General features: G+C 43.1%; 1 protein-coding gene across 1 annotated transcript in view; it reads right to left on the reverse strand.

Moving 5' to 3' along the window:
* LOC126991875 (protein Wnt-16-like) overlaps positions 1-17,554 on the reverse strand; it is a 123,315-nt gene extending 105,761 nt beyond the window's left edge. The window contains exon 1 of the mRNA XM_050850521.1: positions 17,371-17,554. The gene's annotated coding sequence lies outside the window, so the exon portion shown is untranslated. The remainder of the gene's footprint in view (positions 1-17,370) is intronic.
* Between the last annotated feature and the right edge of the window lie 328 nt (positions 17,555-17,882).

Here is a 17,882-nt window from a genome sequence, read left to right on the forward strand (position 1 = left end):
GCGTCACTTCAAAAGGTGTTAGCGATTTCACTTCTCTCTTTAATGCGTCTTCTTATCATGGCTTTTTTTAATTTAAAAAATTCTCTATCTTCCTTATTCTTTTATTTATTGGCCGCTTAACTTCATCTTGTATATCCATAACCGTGAGTCACTTCAAAAGGTGTTAGGGATTTCACTTCTTTTACTGCGTCTTCATATCTTCGCTTTTCTACACATCTGTTCATCCTCATCTAAATTTGTTTATTCATTACGAACCTTCACATCAAACGGTATCAGCGATTTCACTTCTCTTTTGTTGTGCTCTCTTATTTTAGCTTTTATTTATATTTCTTCATCTTTTTTTCCATCTAAACATGTACATCCGCGTCAATTCAAAGGGTAATAGTCAGTTTTATTCTCTTTTACAGCTTCTTCTTAACCTCGCTTATCCTCAAGTCCCTCCTTCACCTCTTTTTTTCTATCTAAACTTGTATATCTATTACCAACTTTCACATTAGCAGATACAAGCCAGTTTTCTTCTTTAATTACGTCTTCTTATATTCTCTGTTTTCCTCTTGCCAAACATCTATTTTTATTCCTTTTCTTTCTATCTATTTATGTCGTGAATCTATTATCAAGTTTCACTACACCTTATCTTCGCCTTTCTCTACCTCCCTTTTCTCCCTTTTCACAGCGCCTAGTTTATTCTTTTTCTTTTTTATCTATTCCATCTTCTGTATCCATTATCAAGTTTCATATTAACAGGTATTAGTCGATTTTCTTCTCCCTTATATTACGTCTTTTTATCTTCATCTTTCTTTATCTCTCTTTTCCCCATTTTCGCCTAGTGTTATTCGTATTTCTTGTTATCTTCTGTCTTGTATGTCTATTATTAGGCTTCAGATTAACAGGTATTAAACTATTATGCTATTTGACAACACCTTCTTATTTTCATCTTTCTCACCGTCTCTTTTTTCCCCTTCTCGCAACGCCTAGTTTTATTATTTTCCTGTCTATTTTGTCTTCGTCCATTATCAAGTCTCACATTAACAGGTATTTGCCAGTTTTCTTCTCGTTTATTGCGCTTTTTTATCTTCATCTTTCTCAATCTCTCTTTTTTCCTTTTTTGCAGCGCCTAGTTTTATTATTTTCCTGTCTATTTTGTCTTCGTCCATTACCAAGTCTCTCATTAACAGGTATTAGCCAGTTTTCTTCTCGTTTATTGCGCTTTCTTATCTTTATTTTTCTCAATCTCTCTTTTTTTCCCTTCTCGCAGCGCCTAGTTTTATTATTTTTCTTTCTGTCTATTTTGTCTTCGTCCATTATCAAGTCTCACATTAACGGGTATTATCCAGTTTTCTTCTCGTTTATTGCGCTTTCTTATCTTCGTCTTTCTCAATCTCTCTTTTTTTTCCTTCTCGCAGCGCCTAGTTTTATTATTTTCCTGTCTATTTTGTCTTCGTCCATTACCAAGTCTCATATTAACAGGTATTTGCCAGTTTTCTTCTCGTTTATTGCGCTTTCTTATCTTCATTTTTCTCAATCTCTCTTTGTTTTCCTTCTCGCAGCGCCTTTTATCTTCATCTTTCTCAATCTCTCTTTTTTCCTTTTTTGCAGCACCTAGTTTTATTATTTTTCTGTCTATTTTGTCTTCGTCCATTATCAAGTCTCATATTAACGGGTATTTGCCAGTTTTCTTCTCGTTTATTGCGCTTTCTTATCTTCATCTTTTTCCGTCTCTTTTTTTCCCTTCTCGCAGCGCCTAGCTTTATTATTTTCCTGCCTATTTTGTCTTGTTCGTCCATTATCAAGTTTCACATTGGCCAGTTTTCTTCTCGTTTATTGCGCTTTCTTATCTTCATCTTTCTCAATCTCTCTTTTTTTCTTTTCGCAACGCCTATTTTTATTTTCTTTCTACCTTTTCTGTCTTGTGCGTCAATTAAGAAGCTTCACTACAACAGGTATTAGTCGTCTGTTCTCCTTTATTACGCATTTCTGTGTTCACCTTTTCTCCTTCATTTTTCCCTTCTTCTCAACGCCTAGTTTTATTTGTTTTCCTTCTGTCTTCTCTCTGTCTTATATATCCATTATCACGCTTCACATTAACAAGTATTGGCCTTTTATTATCTTTACCACGCCTTCTTATCTCCACCTTTCACCATCTTTCTTTTTTTCCCTGCTAACAACGCCTAGTTTTATTCCTTACATTTCTATCTTCCATCTTCTATCCTCAACATTCTGCACTCACTTGGAAGGACGAGACGTTGTTATAATCACAAGTTTATCTATTTCTTCCCTCTTACAAATCCCCCTTTTTTATATATATTTCAACCTTCAAATCTCTACCCTCAGAAGAAGAAGAGATGATGAAAGATGAGGATTAGAGGGAGAAAAATGAAAAGTAAAGGAAATAAGAAAAGGAAAAGGTAGAGGAGGAAGAAAATAAGGGGGGTGAATAAAATGAGGAGGAGAAGGAGGAGGAAAAGAAAGAGGAGAAAGAGGAGGAGAGTGGATAGCGAAGGAGTAATGGCCAGTTTCTACGTATCACTCCGATCATTTAACGCTATCCTGGAAAACTGATCTAAGGCATATAGTAAACAAACCCACAATAGAGCATTTATCTATCACCCTTCCATGTACAGGTCTCTCCTAATAACGCTTACTAACTCTCGCGCTTACCCTCTTTTAATACGTTTACCTATCTTCATCTTTTTCAGCCTTCCTCTCTTCTACTTCGTCTCCTCCTTCCTTCTCAAAACGCTCACTTTGTATTTTCTTTCTCTTCCATCCTATCAACATTTATTCACTCTTCCCTTTCTGCATCTTTACTTTCTATCTCTTCATCCTATTCTCCATTTCTCACCGCCCATTTAATATTTTCTTTCCTCTCCATACTATTAATATTTATCATTCTTTCCTCCCTTCGTATCTTTACCTCTTCCTATCCTCTTCTCCTTCACAATACTAAGTCATCATTACCACAGGAGAAATTAACGTAAAAAGCAATAGTCAAATATCTCTTTTTTTATGAACCTAAGACGTGTTTTTCAATTAAGACTTCCAGGAGACACCGCGGCCTTATCATCACACAGTTAGGTGGTGATGATTCGGGGAGCTAACGGCCTACATATCAGAAGGTGACGGCAGATTATTATTATTATTACTTTTCCCTTAATCTTTGCCGCCATGAAAGTTGTATAAAAAGTGAGGCTGCTAAATTCCATCACGACCTGCTTCGCCTTTCTTCTCCTCCTCCTCCCTTTCTTTTTTTTTTTTATTCCTCCTCCTCCTCTTTCTCCTCTTTTCCTTCTCCTCCTCCTCATCATCATTTTATTTATTCCCCTTTTATTCTTCCTCCTCTATCGTTTCCTTTTTTCTATATTTCTTTTACTTTTCAATTTTGTCTCTTTATTCCTCTCCTTTCATCATCTCCTTTTCTTCTTCTTCTTCCTCTTTCGCTTCCTCTTCTTGTTTTCTTTATCTTCTTCCTCTTACTCTTCCTCTTACTCATCCTCCTATTCTTCCTCTTTTTCTTTCTCTTTTTTCTTCCTCTTTTTCTTCCTCTTTTTTCTTCCTCTTTTTCTTCCTCTTTTTCTTCCTCTTTTTCTTCCTCTCTTTCTTCTCCTTTATCTTTTTCTTTATCTTCCCTTTTTTCTTCCCCTTTTTCTTCCTCTTTTTCTTCCTCTTCTTCTTCTTCTTCTTTCTTCTTTTTCTTCCTCTTCTCCCTTTCCCTCCTCCTCCTCCTCCTCCTCCTCCTCCTCCGCTATTTTTTTTCCTTTTCTCCGTCTCCTTTCCACATTCCCTTCACTCACACCGCCACTAAGTATTTACAGAACAGCTTAAGCAGGTGACCTCGTTCTGGGCCAGCAGGTTTGCTTTTATCTGCTTCTCCTGTGCGTGCGTGCGTGCGTGCGTGTGTTCCTGTTCCTCCGCCTACCCGATCCATCACTTCTTTTTATGTTAAGTCTTCCTATCTTCACGTCTTTTGCATCTTCTTCCCTTCTCCTCTCAGAACGCCAAGCCATCAGTCCTTACTATCTTCTTTTTCATCGTCTTCTTAGTAATCAGTTCTGCCCCTCTATTACTCAGTCTGCCTATTTTCAGCTCTCCGCATCGTTCTCCAAACCATCAGTTCTTCCTCTCTTTCAATAATGTTCTTCTGTTTTCACCTTCTTCACATCTTCACTTCTTGTACACGTCTTCTTACTTTCACCTATTTGCATCTTCTTCCCTTTCACGATGCAGAAGTCTTTCCTCTCTTTTATTCCATCTCCCTCTCATCATTTTTCTCCATCCTCGTTTCCTAACTCCAAGTCCCGTTTTAACATTTTCTTTCTCTGTTCTGTCGTCTCTCCTCTATTCATTCTTCCTAGTTTTCTCTTTTTTTTTTGACTCCTTTAACAATGCAACTTTTATTTTTGTTTTCTTTCTAAGTTTAATTTATTCTTTTCAACTCCATCTACATTTCTTTTCTTATCTCACAACACCTCTACTTCTTTTCCTTTCTTCACCTTCTAGCTATTCTTTCTACCTTCAACTTCCTCCATTTTTTCCGTTCTCCTCTTTGCTATCTATATTCATGGAGTTTTTTTTCTTTCATTCATCTCCGTTTCCCTGTCTGGTCATCCTATCCTCCCTTTCCTTAATCCCCTCTTCCTTTCTCACGACACCGGTAAATAGTTTTCCTTCCCTTCTATCCTATTTATATTTATTCAAGTTTTCGTTCCCTACATCTGTATGTCCTTATCCTTCTATCCCTCTACTTCCCTTTTCTTTATCTTTTCTTCCCTCCTCACAACACGCATTTAATATTTTTTTCTTTCCCCTCTATGCCATCTTCGTACATTTACTCATTCTTTCCTTGCCTTCACATTTACGTCTTTATTTATATATCTGTCAGTCGTCTCTTCTCTTAATTTCTTCATTTTCTTCAAAGCCCATTTTATATTTTTTCTTTACTCTGTCATGTCTACATCCACTAACCTTTTCCTTGCCTTCACCTCTCCTCTGCTTCCTCCCATTCTCTCTTTTCCTATGCCATTCGCGGCTTCCTCCTCAATTAATACGAGTTTCCAGTGACCCGCCAAGCCCCCGTGTTGGAGATAGTCGTTATCGTAATGCCCTGACCACCAATTGCACGTTTATCGCTCAATCATTTACAACTGTTGCAATAAATTATTCCAAGCATGTTTCGTGTGGTGGAGGACGAGGAGGTGGAGGACGAGGAGGTGGAGGAAGAAGAGGTGGAGGAAGAGAAGGAGGACGAAAGCGAAAAGGAAGAAAAAGGAAAATAAAAACAAGAAGAAAAAGAAAAAGAATAACAAGAAGTAGGTGATTGTGACGATGATGAAGACAACGAAGAGGAGAAGGAATAGAATGAGAAGCAGAAGTAAGGGAACGAAGACAACGGCGAGGTGGAGGAGGAGGAAAAGGAAAAAGAGTAGGAGGAGTAGAGGGGGAAGGAGGAGGAGGAGGAGGAGGAAAACGAAGAGAGTAGGAGAAAAAAACAGGAGGAGAATATAAAAGTAGGATGAGATTGAGAAGTAGGAAACATGGACGAGCAGGCAGCAGAAAGCCTGTTGGCTCATTACAAGGCTGTCTGCTTTCAGTGATTTAATCAATCCGTCAGCCCCAGGAGTGGCTTGCGGGAAGGATTAAAGAACTTGTGTACCTAATCTTAGATACATTCAGTTCACTCCTGATGCAGCAAAGTGTCGATCAATGCGTTTCTTGAAGGAGTTGATGGCCTCTGCGCTAACCACTTCTGCAGGAAGGCTGTTCCAGTGGCGAATAACTCTATTCAAGAAATAACTCCTGCCGATGTCAGTATTGCATCGCCTTGCTTGAATTGTTTTTCCGTTGTTTCTTGTCCTCGGGTTAGTTTGTAGCGTGAAGAGTTTGGAGTGATCAACGTTGCTGAGCTTGTTCAGGTACTTAAAGACTTGTATTATGTCTCTCCGCAGTCGTCTCTTTTCCAACGTGAAGAGGTTGAGTCGCTTGAGTCGCTCTTCGTAAGGTTTCGTCCTCAGTGATGGTATCATTTTCTTGGCGCGGCGCTGTACTCTCTCAAGTAACTCAATGTCTTTCCTGTAATTTAGAGCCCAGAATTGCACGGCGTATTCCAGGTGGGGCCTTACCAGCGAATTATACAAGGATAACATAACTCTCGGCGTCTTGTATTTGAAGTTCCTCGCTATGAACCCAAGCATTGTATTGGCTTTCTTACAGGCAGTTTTGCAGTGTTTTATTTGTTTCAAGTCACTGCTTATGGTGACCCCGAGGTCTCTTTCCTCTTGCGCCACCCATGTAGTAGTACTAATAGTAGTAATAGTAGTAGTAGTAGTAGTAGTAGTAGGAGTAGGAGGAGGAGGAGAAGGAGGAGAAGGAGGGAGGGGGGAGGAGGAGACTGGGAATAAGGACAAGGACGATGGGGAGGAGAAGGAAGGAGGGGAGGGGCAGGACGAGGACGAGTAAAAGATGCAGACTATAAATCATTCTTTTTTCTTTTTTTTTTGCATGGCTTCGTAAACACTTTGAGCATTATTTCGCACCGAGAGTTTATTGGTCGGTGCTAGATACTTTTTTTTTTTCTTATAGTAAACGCAGTCTTTTTTTTTCTGTATGTCTTCTACGCCTACATTTTTCTTCTCTTCCTCGTTTTGTCTATCACCTGCACTTCAATTTCCCATCCTCTGAGGCCCAGTCCCCGCGCTGCGTCGCCCGCGCCGCCACACTCCGCCATAAATAACACTCCAGAAGATTATGATAATGGCGACGGCGACGGTGATGAAAATTACGGTAATGATGCTGGTGATGAGTAATGATGATGATGATGATGGTGTGATAATGATGTTACTCGTGAGGATCATGATGATGATGATGATAGTAATGATACAAGTGATATAAGGTAAGGTAAAGGTGGGTGCATACGCTATAGCTGCGCGTGGCTGCTGTGCTCATCTCCGATCCGTTAGTCCTTTGAGCCTGTGGTTGGTAAGAACCAATTACCCCGGGATACGGCATTCACTGTGAACTCCGGGATTGTTACAGTTGATCTTAACCAGGTTTCCCCAGGTAACCGTTTATAGACTAGCCCGAAAGGGAAGATGAACAGCTGGGTGAGCTGCACGCCGACTGCCCGGGCCGGGATTCGAACCCAGGCCCACAGAGTCGTACCCAGGCACGCTGACCACTGGCCCACAAAGGCTGTGATGATAATAAGGATCATACTGCTAATGGAAATTATGATAATGATGATGACGATTATTACCACTACCACATACTAAAAAAAAAATAGAAATATGAAAATGCAGGCGAGAGTCTATATTGGCTCATTACGAGGTTGTCAGCTCTGGTGATTGAATCTGCTCGACAGTCACTTCGTTCCTTCAGAGCAGGTATTAGTACTTCGGGGTTTAATTTACTCCTAACCCAACGAAATAACGATCGATTCGATTTTTAAATGATGGTGGTATTCACACTAACTACCTCTGAGGGAAGACTGTTCCAGTGGCGGATGATTCTGTTGGAGAACAAACTCCTGCCAATGTCTATACCACATCGCCTCGCTTGGAAAGGTAAACTGTAATTTCTAGTTCTTGAGCTGGTTTGAGTTGGTAGCTCAAAGAACTTGGAGTGATCGACGTTACTGAATTTCTTCAGGTAGAAGATCTGAATTAAATTTCGAAAGCGTCTCTTTTTCTAGAGTTTGGAGGTTAAGAAAAAGAAAGCCAAGAATTAGCCGTAGGCGGGAAGCTCCACCCCACGGGCACTAAGAAATAAGCGGCCATGATCGATATAATATTTATCATGCAAAAATCAGGCGCGGGATGTGACTCGCCTCCACTTCATCACGGTTGGCAGCGCCGGGCATTGTTAGGGTGGCACCCCTGCAGGGCCTCGTCACACCCCCGCGGCGGCGTCTTCCTCCGCCGCAAAAACTAGTGACGCGGACAGACATGGGAGTCGCGGCCGTGCGCGGGGTTACCGCTCACGAGAAGGAAGGAATATAAATAAAATAAAGGCGATGGCAGTAACGGGACCCTGACGTAACAGGATGTAGAGGACGAATGCCTTTTACAACTGTCTCTTTTTTAATGGCTGGGTTACCGCTAGGACGCTGGGAAGAGAAATATAGAGAAAAGAAAGTATACGCATGGAAAGTCCGAAGCATTCTGTCACAATCTCACCAGCAATAACAATAACAATAACAATAATAATAATAATAATAATAATAATAATAATGGTGTGTGATAAAGGTCTAAAAATCGTGTACCAAGGAAGAATATTTGTTTTTTCTTTCTTTGGCGTAAAAATTTGCATGAAATATTATTATTATGTTTATTTGCGGCGGCGGCGGAGGAGGAGGAGGAAGAGGAGGAGTAGGAGGTGGAGGAGGAAGAGGAGGAAGAGGAGAGAAGTGAACGCCCAGAACAAATTGTGTGAACGACGCCTTAAAACAGTGAGAGAGAGAGAGAGAGAGAGAGAGAGAGAGAGAGAGAGAGAGAGAGAGAGAGACGGACCAAGTATATATATTTATCTATTTCCAAGATTCATAAACCTGTCCTAATATTTCACGGCAGTTCTACTCAAAAATTTTAATCCCGCCTCAATTTTTCGTATCCAACCGGCTCGGGTATTAAATCTTAAGGGAAATATTCAAGAAACGCTTAATATTTCTCCTTCATCCATGTTCCTGGGTATAAATGTTTTCTCTCTCTCTCTCTCTCTCTCTCTCTCTCTCTCTCTCTCTCTCTCTCTCTCTCTTAAAACACGTCTCTTCCTAATTAATCTTATTTCAACCTATTTTCACTCGCACGAAGACTAAGGAGGAGGAGGAGGAGGAGGAGAAGGAGGAGGAGGAGGAGGAGGAGGAGGTAAGAATAAACACAGACAGACAAGCCACAAACCTTCCACATGTTACCGCGAGACAAAGAAAAAACGAGAAAAAGATGTGAAAAAAACGCCTCTTAAATGGTGCTGTTTTTGGGATAATGGACGGCGGGAGGGACGAGGGAGGGACGGGGGAGGGAGGGGGAGGGAGGAAGGAAAGAAATAAGGAAGGAAAAGTAGGAGGAGGAGGGGAAAATTAGGTAAAAGGGGAGCCTTAGAGAAGGAAGGAGAGGAAGGGAGGAGGATGAAGAGAAAAAGAGCAAAGAATAAGCGAGGAAAGTAGGAAGATGAAAGGAGGCAGAGAGGGTGAGAGGTGGTAAGCAGACAGATGAAAAGTAGAGATATAAAGAGGAAAGGAAAAGGAAGGAAGATGGAAAACAGGAAGGAAGGAAAGTGGAAGGAGCAGTAATGGAAAACAGGAAAAATGAGAGGGACAAAGGAAAAGGGTGAGGAAAGAAGGTGGCCATGAAGGGAAAAGGAGAGAAGAGAGCAGAAGGACGGAAGGAAGGAAACACGAGAAAGAGGAATAAGTAGGTAGGAAAAATAGAGGAGAAAAGGGAATACGAGGAATGAAGGATAGGGGAGAAGGAAAAGGAGCTAGTGAAGAGAGAACAGCAGGAAGGAAGACTGGAGGAGACGGCAAAGCAAAAAGGAAAGAGGAAGAAAAGGAAGGGTGGGACAAGAAGAGCAGAGAACCACAGGAAGCGAGGTTGAAGGAGGAGGAGGAGGAGGAAGTGGCGGAGGAAGAAGAGGGGAAAAAGAAAGGAAGAAGAAAAGGAAGGGAGGCAAACTGAGAGAAGACAGAAGACTATAAACAGGAAGGAAGGTTTGAAGAGGAGAAAGAAAATGGAAAAACAGGAGAAGAAGGAAGGAAGGAGGAAAGAAAAGGAGAAAACAGAGAGGGAGAGAAGGAGGGGAAAAGGAAAGAAGAGGGGGAAGGAGGAAGGGAAAAGAAGAAAAGAAAGAAGACTATATACAGAGAGGAAGGTTAAAAGGAGATGAGAAGGGAAAGAGGGGAAGAAGAAAGGAAGGAAGGAGGAAAAAAACGGGAGAAAACAGAACTAGGAAGGTTGGAAGGGGAAGATGACAATGGAAAAGCGGAAGAAGGAAGGAAGGAAGGAAGAAAAGGAGAAAACAGAAAGGAAAAGGAGATAAGGGAAAGGGAAAGAAGAGAGGGAAAGAGGAAGGGAAAAGAAGAAAAGAGGACTGTAAATAGGACGGAAGGTTAAAAGGAGAGGATTAGAAGGGAAAAAGGGGGAGAAGGAAGGAAGGAAGGAGGAAGAAGGGGAGAAAACAAAGAACAAGAGAGGAAGGTGGAAAGAGGAGGAGGAGGAGGAGGGGTAGAGGAAAGAAGAGAGGGAGGGAGGGAGGGAGGGAAGAGGAAGAAAAGACAAGACTATATACAGGAAGGAAGGTTGAAAGGGGAGGATGAGAAGGGAAAAACAGCGAGAAGAAGGAAGAAGGGAGGAGGAAGGGAGGGAAAACAGCAGGGAGAACAATGCTTGCCTGTGTGTGTGTGTTATGGTCGTGTGCCTGTGAGGGGAAGAGACGCATTAGTGCCTTACTTGTGCCCCGCTATTACTGAGGAAGCACACACACACACACACACACACACACACACACACATATACTCCAAACATTTATCTAATATACACCAACAGTCCCAACACATACGGACAAGCATCACATACATACACATTCATACTGACACATACACTCACATACACCCACATACACACACACATAAGTAGACCACATATGCGTACACAAACATTGAAAATATAACTTCCATCAAACTCCCACACAAGCACCTATTTACACCTACACATATTCACGCACAAACACACACGTTCTCACACCTATACACAAACACAACACACACACACGTCCACTCAATCGCTTCTGGTTACCTGCTAAACATACCTTCCTTCAGCCATATACACAAACATTCAAAATACACCTTTAATCAGTCACCCACACACAAACACCCACTTTCACCTTCACATCTTCACGTATAAACACAAACCTACACAAACAAACACACACGTCCACTCAGTTGCTTCTGGTTACCTGCTAAACATATCTCCCTTCAGCCATATACACAAACATTCAAAATACACCTTTAATCAGTCACCCACACACAAGCATTCACTTTCACCTTCACATCTTCACGTATAAACACACACCTACACACACCTACATACACATACCCCCTGGTGGTGTCTGGTTCCCTCTCAGCTTTTCTTTCCTTCAGCCATAAGTCATGAAGCCCAAACACTCCCTTGCCTCAGAAGCATCATCGCTCACTTAATATTTACCTCAAGACACGCACAGGTAAGCAGCTCAGGACCAGGTGAAAGAGTGCAAGGAAGAGCATATGAATAAATACCTGGGAGAGGAGTTACCTGTGTGAATTAGTGAAAATGTAACCGAGTATGTGCGTTTGTGTGTATGAGCGTGTGTGTTTACTTTGGTGTGTGCGTATATGTACGTGAAGGGAAAGAAAGTGTTTGCAGACTGTGAATGAAGGGAATGGGACAGATTTGGCAGGGCACTACAGCAAGGAAAGGAAGGTGTGTAGCTAAGAGAAGTAAAAAAAGACACAGGTAAGATATGAGGGAAGGATAAGAACACCCCCTTCATCATCACCACCACCTTCATCACCGCCGTCATCACCACTACCACCCTCATCATCACCATTACTTTACTGTCACTACACTACAACCTTGTCTCTTCTCTTTCATCATTTCAGTCATTTAGAGGCACTTAACGTCTTTTTTATTAGCCACACACACAGAGAACAGTACAGCACAGATCTTGTTGCATACCTGTCTGGGGCACTCCATCACTCCTTGCCAACACATGACAGGTGGTGGGAAGGAGGAGGAGGAAACACGGAAACATGGACGAGCAGGCAGCAGAAAGACTATTGGCTCATTGTGAGGCTGCCTGCTTTCAGTGATTTAATCAATCCGTCAGCCACAGGAGAGGCTTGCGGGAAGGACTGAAGCACTTCTGTACGTACTCGTGGGTACGTTTAGTTCACTCCCGACGCAGCAAAGTGACGGTCAACGCGATTTTTAAAGGAGGTGATTGTTGCCGCTATAACCACTCCTGCAAGAAGGTTGTTCCAGTGGCGGACGACTCTGTTCGAAAAATAACTCCTGCCAATATCAGTAAAGCATCGCTTGGCTTGAATTGTTCTACCGTTGTTTCTTGCTCGTGGGTTAGTTTGTAGGATGAAGAGTTTGGAGTGATCAACATTGCTGAACTTGTTCATGTACTTGAAGACCTGTATCAGGCCTCCCCGCAGTCTCCTCCTTTCCAACGTGAAGAGGAAGAGGAAGAGGAGGAGGAGGAGGAAGAGACAGGGGGAGGAGAAAGGGTAAATGTTCAGAGAGTTGCCCATCTCAAAATTTGATACTCTGGTTATTTATTTCGGGCCTAAATATTTTGCTTTTTCATTTGGAGATAGTTTTTTCTTCGGAAACTACTAAAAAGTGACTCATTGCAATTTCACCATCTGCCACCACAGCTGCAAAATAGCTCGCAGAGGGTGTAGGGTGGGGGAACATATTTAAACTATCCCAAGCGAAGTTTACGCCCTAACAGCTAACGGGGGGGGGGGGAGCTTCGGCCCCTCGACCCCCCTTCTAACCAGGGGGGGGGGTTAGAAGGGTTTTAATGTGACTCACCTCCACTCTACGCGCATAAGACGGCTCAGGAAAGGTTTAACATGACGGATAAATCACTCCGTATCACCACCCATAAGACACGTTACTCAAATTTCACTTCCCCACACACACACTGCCATTTATGAGACTATTTGAAGGCGGTGGGGCTGTTTTAAGGTTCCAAGAAAGATGGAAGACAACAACAATCCCTCAATAACATCCTCAATTTCTTTCTTTCCTTCACTCCACTCTTTTCCCTTCCTTTCCCTTCCCTTCCCTTTTACTACTCTCTCTTCCGTTCCCTTCTTGTTCACTCGTCTTCCTTCCGTCAAAATTTACATCCTCACATCATTATTTCCCTTCAGAAGTCGTTGGTGCTGGATTAAGGCAGCGGGCATGACGGATCAGGCTGCCGTACAATACTTCCCGGTTTAGGTACGAGAGGTCATGGCCTTGGGTGCGATGAGTTGCATCTGACAACGATAATCTCCCCTTGACGGGCACACGGCGGCAACACAACGGCCTTGCAACGCAACGCAACACAGAGATGGTTCCTGATGGCGACGCAAGGGAAGGGGAGGGATGGGAGAGATGTAAAAGGGAAGGGCAGGGAATAGAAGGGAAGAGGAGGGAAGGGATGGGAAGGGAAGGAAGAGGAGTAAACAGGAAGGGAAGGAGAGGGAAGGGATGGGAAGGGAAGGAAGAGGAGTAAACAGGAAGGGAAGGAGAGGGAGAGGAGTAAAAAGGAAGGGAAGGAAAGGGAAGGGAAGGGAAGGGAAGAGAAAGAAAGCTAGTAGAAGACAAGGGAAGAGGAAAGGAAGTAAAGGGAAGGTCTGCATATAGAGAGGAATAAAAGAAAAGGGAAAGAAAGGGAAGGGAAGGAAATTGAGAAGAGAAGAGAAGACAAGATGACAGGAGAGGAGAGGTGAGATGAGAGAAGAGAAAAGAAGAAAAGAGAAAAGAAGAGGGAAGGGAAGGGAAGGAAATCGAAGGGAAAGGAAAGGAAAGGAAAGGAAAGGAAAGGAAAGGGAAGGGACGGGAAGAGAAGGGAGTGGAGAGGAGTGGGGTGAAAGGAAGGGAAGGGAAGGGAAGGGATGGAGAGTGGAGAGGAGTGGAGAGAAAGGAAGAAGAAAAAACTGAGGAAGCAAGCAACGTAAATGACAGAGCAAACAGTGGAGTGAATGCCTCAAGAAACGAAGAAATCCAACAGCGGAAAGAATGCCAGTACAGAAATTAAGGGAAGTTAAGAGATTCCCGAGAAAGCGACGAGGCTGCAAGATACACACGAGTGGCGGGAAAAAAAACGCGAGAAAACAAGAAATAAGAAATGGCAAGATAAATAATGATGCCTGGCGGAGGTAGAGGAAAATGTAGACATGCTTGGACTTAAAGAGGAAGGAAAGAAGGAAGGGTAGACACGAGACACACAGTAAAGATAGATAAATATAGATAGATAGAGATAGATATAGATAGAAAGATAGAGAAGAAAAAGACAAGGGAAAAAGAATAAGAAAGAAGAAAAAGAGAAATAAGAATAAGAATATATGAAAAAGAGAGAGAGAGAGAGAGAGAGAGAGAGAGAGAGAGAGAGAGAGAGAGAAAGGAAAAGAAGGGGGTACAGGAAGTTGATGAGGAGATAAAAAGATGCAGAACGTGAAAAAGGAAGAGAGGAGGAAGTGGAGGAGACATCACGCTCACCCTCACCTTCACCTCCCGCCCTTCACCTTCCCTAGTCTCACCTTTGATAACCTTTCATTCACTGACCACCTTCCTCCCCCCCCCCCCTCCCAGCTCAGTTCAGGTGAGGGTTAAAGAGTCTGCTTTTGCTTCCCTTTTGTGGTTTTATTATTGTTTATTCCTTTATTACTGCAAGTGTATTTTTTTGGTATTTATTTATTTATTTCTGTATTTCACTTTCTTCTTTTATAATTGTCTAGTTTAGTTTAGTTGGGGGTTAAAGAGTCAGCCTTTGCCTCCCTTTTGTGGTTTTATTATTGTTTATTCCTTTATTTCTGCAAGTGTATTTTTTTGGTATTTATTTCTTCCTTTCTGTATTTCACTTTTTTCTTTTATAATTGTCTAGTTTAGTTTAGTTGGGGGTCGAGTTGGAAGGCTTTGCAGTGGTCTTTCCTATTTTGTTTTCTTTTCATCTCGCCTTCTGTTCCCTTGCGTTTGTGGATTGGTGTTTTTCTCTTCTCTTCCACAACTTGTCCTTCTTGTATAATAGTTAAGTTTTGTTTAGTCAAGGGTCGAGAAGGTAGCGTTTGCAGTTTTTTTTTTTGTCATTTCGTCTGTTCTCTCCAAAACTTGTATGTGACATGTTCCACGTTTTCCTTCACTATATGTGCTGTCCAAGAAGTGAAGTCATTTGCAAACTATCCCCTCCTATCTCACCCCTACTAACACCTATCCCTACACCACCTCACCCTTGCCCCATCACCATTCACCATCATCCTTATAGCCTTCAACTCCTCTCATTCCTCACCCATGTATAAACCACTCTCATATTTCCTCATTCCCTCTGATCGATCACTATTCATCAACTCCCTATTCTTATCACAACCTCTCCTCTCCACAGTAATCTCACCATTTCATCTTAACCCCTTCCCTGATTTCTTCCATCAAGGGTAAACCGAGAAGGGGAGGTGGGTTAGTTGGGAGGTTCAGAAGAGGGAGGGATGGAAGAGATGTAAAAGGAAGGGTAGGGAATGGAAGGGAAGAGAAGGGAATGGATGGGAAGGGAAGGGAAGAGGAGTAAACAGGAAGGAAAGGAGAGAGAGAGAGAGAGGAGCGAAGGGAAGGGAAGAGAAGGAAATGAGAGGGAAGGGAGAATATTATCTATCTATCTATCTGTCTACAATTTATTTATTTATTTATTTATTTTTTTTTTTTTTTTTGCGCGCGACCTGTTTATTTGACACCTTATTTGTTCCTTCAAGACCCCTCCGCCCTGCCCGCCTTCTCTCCCTTGCTCACCTTCACCTTCCTGACCCTGCCTCACCCTTAGCCCTCAGCCCTCACCTTGGTCAGTGTTCAGATTGAGTTAGTCACCAGAAAGTGTCTCACGGCCTAACGCTTATTTATATATTGTGGTGGAGGCAAAATCATGGTATCATACTTTCACTCTTTCTCTCTTGAAACACACACATATAACTCTTTGCTGTTGATTTTTTTATGTGAGTGTTGCTGTTGTTGTTGTTGTTGTTGGTGGTGGTGGTGGTGATACTGGTGATGAAACAAGAAAACAGGTAAAGATATGAAGGAGTTAACGTCTCTCTCTCTCTCTCTCTCTCTCTCTCTCTCTCTCTCTCTCTCTCTCTCTCTCTCTCTCTCTCTCTCTCTCTCTCTCTCTCCTGATTAACCTTCATCCAGCTCTCATATTCCAATTAGTTCAGAATCTTGACTTAATTTTTACAGGCAAGTCCCCTCACCCCTCACCCCTCACCCCTCACGTCCCCTCATTCCTTTGTCTTACTCCTCATCCCCTTAGTGCCCTCACCCCCCCTCCCCCCTCATTCTTCACATCCCTTCTTCCCTTGTTCTCACTTCTCATCCCCCCCAGTCCCCTCATCTTCTCTCCTCATTCCCTTTCATTCCTTTTTCTCACTTTTCGTCTTCCTTTTCTAATTCCCCTTTTATCCATGCTTCCTTTCTTCCTCTCGTTCTTTTCTGATTCCTTTCCTTTTTTCCTTCCTCTTTTGCATAATTCTTTTCTTCCTCCCTTTCTTTCCTTGTTCCTTCCTTCCATCCTTTTTTCCTCCCAACCTTCCTCTCCTAAAGCCATCCATCCTTCCATTACTCCTCCCTTCTTCCTTACTTTCATCATCAAGCCTCTCATCCCTTCTAACCCCTCACCTCTCACCCCTCACCCCTCTCTCCCCTCATTCCCCTCATCTCACCCCTCATCCCTCACGTCCCCGCACTCCTTTTTCAAACAATTCGTCATGATCAATTCTCTCATCCCTTCTCACCCTCACATCTCACCCCTCTCTCCCCTCATCTCACCCCTCATGCCCCTCATCCCACACGTTCCCTCACTCCTTTTTCTCACTTTTCGTCATCATCAAGCCTCTCTTCCCCTCTCACCTCTCACCTCTCACCCCCGTCACCCCTCACCCCCCTTCACTACTCACATCCCCTCACATTCCCTCATTTCATTGTTTCTTCTCGTCCCATCCGTTCCCTCACTCCCCGTCCTCGTCACGTGACTTGATCGCCATTAAATTAAGTGGACTAAACATTTCCAGATCATATTCCTCCCTTTGTGTCCTGCCTCGGCGCCTCCAAATCCCGCAGTAGCAATCTTTAGAGTAGCGACAGTGGTGGTAGTAGCTAAGGTCACGGTGGTAGTGGTAGCAGTAGTGGTTATACTTTTTAACATTGATTTTATTGTTGGTATTGTGAGTTACGGAAGAGCACTAAACGTTTCCACTTGATATGACTTTCCTTCTGTCAAGCCTTGTGCCTCTTCATTCCCTTTTCCTCTCCCCCACGAGCCTCTACCCCCCCCCCCCCCCCCGAGCCTTTACACATACCCCCCATGTCTCTATACCCCCGAGGCACTTTAGGGTTTTACGGTTTAAGCCAAGACGGAACTACACAAAGAAATGCATACAAATATTCCACCGCGCGGTTAGGATTTCTGTAGGAGAGATGGAGGGTGAGGCAGAATGGAGGAGGCAGCTATGGAGATAGGGAGGGAGGCAGAAAGGAAGGGAGGGAGGGAGGTAGGAAAGAGGAACAGGAGGAGGTCGAGGATGCTAAAATACCTCTCCAAGACCACGATGGAGAGGAAAACTTTACAATAACTTATGTCGTAATGCACCTTTAATGGAGTTGTCGTGTCGCCCCGGCCCGGCAGCCTCGTTCCATTAGCCGCCCCGCGAGGAGAAGGACGACGAATACGAGGACGAGGATGCGAGGAAGAGGAGCAGGGAGGAGATCTTGCGTGAAGGGCCCCGGGCGCGTATGGGACCGTCGGAGCCTCGGCCAAAGTTCCCTTCAAGTGTGGACGAGACGCCGCGCCAGGATTCGAAACCTCTTCAAACTCGGCGGGTCGCGAAGCCTTATTGAAGACCTGCCCCCAGCGTTGCCAGTTTTGTGATGCTATGGTAATACTGTAGCTCTATGGTTCCATCCGCCGAGGTCTTATACTTATAGATGCATACGTAATGAGAGTAAAGCATTTTTAATAAGTGTTCAGAGATAGTGAGATCAAACACCTCGACATCCGAAACTGACCTCTTCTTGCCTCTCGTTCTTTTTTTCTTTTATCGGAGCAGCGTCTAGCGTTTTTGTTGTTGTTGTTGTTGCTGTTATTGTTTTTGGCCCTTGACC

This window comes from Eriocheir sinensis, unplaced genomic scaffold (genome assembly GCF_024679095.1).
Source record: "Eriocheir sinensis breed Jianghai 21 unplaced genomic scaffold, ASM2467909v1 Scaffold353, whole genome shotgun sequence".
In the NCBI taxonomy this organism is placed as follows: Eukaryota; Metazoa; Arthropoda; class Malacostraca; order Decapoda; family Varunidae; genus Eriocheir; species Eriocheir sinensis.